This window comes from Mesoplodon bidens (genome assembly GCF_964165515.1).
Source record: "Mesoplodon bidens genome assembly, chromosome: 1".
In the NCBI taxonomy this organism is placed as follows: domain Eukaryota; kingdom Metazoa; phylum Chordata; class Mammalia; order Artiodactyla; family Ziphiidae; genus Mesoplodon; species Mesoplodon bidens.
Window position 1 is genome coordinate 220,808,390 of NC_138176.1, and position 6,628 is coordinate 220,815,017.

The window sequence follows — 6,628 nt, forward strand, 5'->3', positions numbered from 1 at the left end:
GTGGCTCATGGGCCTAGTTGCTCCACGGCATGTGGGATCCTCCCAGACCAGGGCTCAAACCCATGTCCCCTGCATTAGCAGGCAGATTCTCAACCACTGCGCCACCAGGGAAGCCCCCCTCTCTGTGTTTTGACATCATTCTCCACGTAGATGGAAAACTAGCAACCAGCAGCACTCAGGTCCAGGGGAAGGACTTCCCCTGTCTCCAGAGATCCAGTTCTGAGAGTCTTGGGGAAACAGACTGGCCTGCCTGACAAGTCATAGGTCTGTCTCCGTGGCCAGTGGTGTAGGGTGTTATGGTGTTATGACTGACTGGAAACATCTGGAGTTAGGGGAAGACCCCTTCTCCAAGATAAGTGAGTTGTTAGTCGCAGAATAAAGTAGAATGCCAGGCAGACAAAACAAATGTCTACTAAACATGCTTTAATCTGTTTTGGAATAAAGTGAGATATAAATAAATGAGTGTTATTGATGTATTATTGTAAAGTGTGATCTTCATGAAAAGGTTTAATTACTTAATTATTAACATACCACCTGAACACACAAGTGAAGTTCATACAGCCAGCTGTCACTTACCTTCAAACTTACGTGAGTACTCTAACACTCTTATTTATTGAAAATATCTTTCCCTAATCCAGTTTTCCAAATATTTCCCCTAGGTTATTTTTACCCTTCCTTATAGTGAAGACGCATCTGAAAACAGGAAAAGATCAGTAGCCTAAACAGGAATGGTTAAACAAAGTATGGTATTGTTTAGGTATTATTTCCCTTTTATGTCTAGCTGATTAATAGGATATTTTAGAGTTATTTTAACCTAACCACCCCTTTTATACAGAAAAAGAAGAGGAAGGAGGAGGAGAGAGAGTGGGTAAGAGGAGGAAGAGGGGCTGTGACAGAGGCCTTTTTTTTTTTTTTTTTTTTTTGCGGTACGCAGGCCTCTCACTGCTGTGGCCTCTCCCGTTGCGGAGCACAGGCTCCGGATGTGCAGGCTCAGCAGCCATGGCTCATGGGCCCAGCCGCTCCGCGGCATGTGGGATCTTCCCGGACCAGGGCACGAACCCGTGTCCCCTGCATTGGCAGGCGGACTCCCAACCACTGCCCCACCAGGGAAGCCCGACAGGGGTCTTTTGATTGCATGGTTGACCTACTCAAGACAAACTCAAGAGAAGACAGACTTATTTGAAATGTGGAGGTCTCCTGAAAATCCAAAGGCAGGAGTCAAACTTCAAGGATGGAGACAATAAGGACTCTGATTTTAAACTCTGACATGTAAAGAACTTGGGAATCTCTACTCCCATCCTTCCAACTTAGAAAAAGCCAAATTGAGAGTCAATGACTTTTCTTGGACTCATAGAGAAACCACCACCCCAAAATCTGGACAGACACGTGCATCCAGAGAGTCAGTCGAGATCTGCCTGCCTGGAGCAGAGACCTTTGGGGCCGTAAACTGGTAGGGACACTAAAGTGGTTATTTTGTAGAACTACTGAAGTCTGAATGTGAACTAATACGAGAGTGAGAAACTCCTGAGGGCCGCGGTCTTACAGGAGCCCCCCACTTGCGTGGGCTTTTACCTCCAGAAACCGTGTTGTCACAAAGCGAAGATGCAAGAAAAACCCCTCATGACCCGAGCAGGAGCCGGTGAAGAGTAATCATGTGTAAAACTCCAGAGCCTTCTCCGTAAGACCGACTCTGCAGGAAAAAGGACGTTGCTAACGCCTTATCCCAGCTGGGGCCAGGGCATTCCTCCCACTCCATCCCGTCTAGTGCTTTTTTTCTCACCTAAAGTGGGGAGGGGGACATCGACAGCAGGCATCAGGATTTTAAGGAAATATTGAACATATTGGAAACTCTGTAGCCAGTGAATGGAATAAGAAGTAGGGGTGGGAGAAGCTGCACTACTGGAGAAAGGCTTGTAAAGATCAAAGCCCACGGATGCAGGACCACTTAACAGACTGACATTTAATCAGAAGATTATAAAATTCTCCTTCCCCAACATGTGACTGTCACACTAACAGGGCTCCAATATAATAACGAGATTACAGTTGAAAGAGTCGCAAGACACAGACTCTCTGAGGAGGACTGCTCAGGGAAGCCCAAAGTCAAGGGGGGAGACAAAAGCAGGGATGCTAGAGGGATTTGAAGCCTCTGGTATTTCCAGCAACCATTACATGTACCCCAACCCTGAGATTAGCATACATCTTCATGCTAAAGGCCTGTTTGCCTCAGTTCCTGGTACTTGATACGTCATGTCTGGATTTCAACAAAAAATTACAAGGGAGGCCAAAAGGCAAGACAAAAAATTGTCTTTTTTGTTTTTAATGATGTCTTATTTTATTTCTTTAATTTTCATTTATTTATTTTTTGTCTGTGCCACTTGGGCACGTGGGATCTTAGTTCCCTGACCAAGGATCGAACCCAGTCCCCCTGCATTGGGAGCACAGAGTCTTACCCATTGGACTACCAGGGAAGTCCCCAAAAAACATAGTCTTCATCATCAGAACCAGAGTCAGAGATGCACAGATGTTGGAATGATCAAACAAGTAATTTAAAATAACTATGATTAATATATTAAAGGCCCTAAAGGAAAAAATAGATGACAGGCAAGAACAGATGGGTAATGTAAGTGGAGAGATGGAAACTCTGAAAGAATCTAGCAAAGAATTTTGCTAGAAATCAAAACACTGTAACAGACACGAAGAGTGCATTCAGTGGGCTCATCTGTAGATTTGACACAGCCAAGAAAAAGGATCAGTGAGCTTGGAAATAGGCCCTTAGACACTTCACAAACTGAAATTCAAGATAAACAAAGAATGAAGAAATAAAACAGAACATCCAAGGACTGTGGAACAATTTCAAAAGATGAAACATACAAGTCATCGGAATACTGGAAGAAGAGAGAGAAGAATTATTTCAAGTACTAATGCCCGAGGACTATCCAAAATTAACGACAAAAGCCAAACCACAGATCTGGGAAGCTTAGACAACACCAAAGAGGAGAAATACCAAAAACAAAAAGAAAAACCCACACGTTGCCGTATCATATTCAAACTGCAGAAAACCAAAGGGAAAAAGAATGGAGGCAACTCTCACATACCAACCAGGAAATTTCAGTCATGACAGTTCTGCTTTTCTCTTTTCTCTGCACCATTCTAGACTTTATGAATGTTTTCCTTGAAGACCATCAAAGGCCTTTCTTTTCTTTTTTTTTTTTTTTGCAGTACGTGGGCCTCTCACTGTCGTGGCCTCTCCCGTTGCGGAGCACAGGCTCCGGACGCGCAGGCTCAGCGGCCATGGCTCGTGGGCCCAGCTGCTCCGCGGCATGGGGGATCTTCCCGGACCGGGGCACAAACCCGTGTCCCCTGCATCGGCAGGTGGACTCCCAACCACTGTGCCACCAGGGAAGCCCCATCAGAGTCCTTTCTAGCTCCAGTTTTATCTCCTTATTTTACAGCTCTAGCTCTTCCTTTAGCACTTCCTAGTTTCTTGTTTCCCAATTTCACATTCTTGACAGAATTATGATTGGCCTGTTCATCGTTTGGAGGCAGTAGAAGTCACTGAAGGAAGTCTCTGGGTGGGCTTCCCAGAATCAGTTGCCCACCTCAATCTGTGTTTCAGAGGGTGGAATAACGTATAAATATGGTTCCTTCTTACTCAGCAAGGACAGTTTGTAAGGCACTGTTTCTTGGTGCTTGTGGGTGGGGTAGGCCATGATGTATACTTCCACTATAGAACAAATTACTAGGTGGATAAAGGAGTCTCAGAGGGGTGAGGTGATTTGCTGAAGCAGCCAGTATGACTCAAGACTCAAACCTACCTCTTACTAACTCTTTACTCAGTGATCTATTACATGGATTAGAAACAAGCGATTAAGAAAAATATACTGCCTCTTGACCATCATCTTTTAAATTATTCCTGCTCTTCCTTAGACTGTTATCAGTCTTTTTAATTCTAGAAATGTCATTATTTACTAACGATCTGCTGCAATACTACATCTTTATTTAGGATAGAAATCTAAGAAGTCACACCACCTCTTTTTAAGACCAGTGCCGTTGCCGGTTCCAGAAATTTTCTTCCCACTAGCTCCAGTCACTTGGGGCCCTTGGCATAATAGGGAACACAGACACCATTTTACTCAGTGACTCTCAGAACATTTTATTGCCCCTGTGGTATCTATCATACACCCTCATTGTTGTTATGATTTGAATCGCGTCCTTCCAAAAAGGTATTTGGAAGTCCTAACCCCCAGCATCTCAGAATGTGATCTTATTTGGAAATAAGATTGTTGCAGGCGTGATTAGCCAAGAGGAGGTCATGTCGGAGGTGGATGGGCCCCAATCCAATGTGACTGGTGTCCTCCTAGGAAGACAGTCACGTGGAGGCAAAGACACACAGGGCGAATGCTGTGTGACGAGAGAGGCAGAGACTGGAGTGATGCAGCTGCGAGCCAAAGGATGCCAAAGATCCCCGGGAAGCCACCAGAAACTAGAAGAGGCAAGGAAGCATCCTCCTATGTGTTCCAGAAGCACAAGGAGCCTGAGTCCTGCTGATACTTTGATTTCAGACTCAGCCTCCAGACCTGAGACATTACATTTCTGTTGTTTTAAGCCACCGAGTTTGTGGTACTTTATTAAGGCAGCCCCAGCAAACTAATATAATCGTCAACTGCTGTCTGAGCCTAACACAAAGAGGGAAAGTTCTGCAAAGCTTTTACTGCACTCCCCCTCCGCCTCAGATAAGAATATAGCCTCGACCTTCCAATTCTGCCTTCCCTCAGTACAATGAAAATGCATAAAATGAAAGGAACACAAAAGATTCCTAGTGTTTCTCTTGTCAAGATACCTTGCTTCGGTTTATGTTCCACAGTTTCTAACACATCTTGGCATTGAACTCAGTATCCAGCTTTGACTATCCCAAAGGACCTAGAGTGTACAAGTCTGAGAGACGGGCTTCCTGTAAGAGGGAGCGGGGATATTACAGAGGCAACTTAAAACACTTATCCATGAGCAACAGTAAAGTGATCGTGAAATGTCTGGCTGCTCCAGGGTATTCTGCCTGGAGGAGAGAATGTGTGAAACCCCCCAGAAAGTGTGGGAGGGCTGGAGTATATAAAAGTGTTGTGCCCTTATAAACTCACTCTGGTTCTATTCAAATTTTTATCATGTGCATTAAGCTTCTAGCATCATGCCCTATCATATGGTATTTGTAGTATGAATTTTTAGCTCAAAATAATTTCACCTGAATAATCTGCTGAAAAATTGTACTGGGTATTTGCATCTCAGAACAACAAAAGTTAGTTCACTGTATGTGGTTTGCATACTTCCCAATATTTATGAAGTGTACCCAATTAAGCTTGTATGCTGTTTATGCTGCCTTTTTACACAGTTCTCTACTTAAATAGCTCTTGATTAGTGAACGAATCCTAATCAGGGTGGCAGGAAAAATGCCATCGGTATATCATACATCATTGTATTTGTAGGAAGTAGGCTAATATGGTGCAAAATAACAAGTGGTGGTGTTCAGTGGCCCAGAGTAGATGCACAATAAATATTTATTGAATGAATGGATGAGTGAACAGATTCTGAGCAAAGCTCATACATAGCCACAGGGACAAAGAGACATAGCTACATATTGAACCACCCTTACAAAGAATGGCACATGAAAGGGCATGAATAAATTGAATTAATCCAATTCTCCGGAGCACCCTAATATTGCATTTATTGGGATACCTACAATTTTGTAAGACAAAATGTGGTTGAATGTCTCTTAGCTCAAGGCATAACCCCGGAAATGCAGAAACAGACCTATAAATGCCTGTGCACGTTATAAATGTGCCGCTGTTCAGATTAAATGTCCAAAGGAGGTGGGGTGGAGTATTAACCTTTATCATTCTAGGGCTAGGGTAGCCTTTTCCCAGGTCTTGTGCACATTCATTCCTGTGCATCCCTAAACCTGTGGACCCCAAATCAGCATGTGATGTGACTCAGTAACAGAAAAAAGGAAGTAGAACTTAGATTCCTATTTGACTAAGCCAACAACATAGGCAAATAAATCCCCCTTGGAGACCAGAGAGAGAATGAAGGGTCTGTCAGTTAAATCCTAGGATTTCTCTTCTGGTCTTTGCTCACCGAAAAAACATGCATTAACTGAACATTTTAGCAACTTTATTTCATGCCTTCCACCCACTCCCGCCATGACCTCCAGGCAGGATTCAGCTTGTTTAAAGCTATGAGGAGTTCATCTACCTATTATTTGTCTTCAAGCATTTAGAAACTCTAATCCACTAAGATTAATCTCTTTTTGGGGAATTCCCTGGTGGTCCAGTGGTTAGGACACTGCACTGTCACTGCTGAGGGCGCAGGTTCAATCCCTGGTCAGGGAACTAAGATCCCGTAAGCCACGCAGCACCGCCAAAAATAAAATAAAATAAAATACAAAAAAAAAGCACTTCCCTGGTGGTGCAGTGGTTAAGAATCCACCTGCCAATGCAGGGGACACGGGTTCAAGCCCTGATCCGGGAAGATCCCACATGCTGTGGAGCAACAAAGCCTGTGCGCCACAGCTACTGAGCCCACGTGCCACAACTACTGAAGCCCGTGCACCTAGAGCCTGTGCTCCGCAACAAGAGAA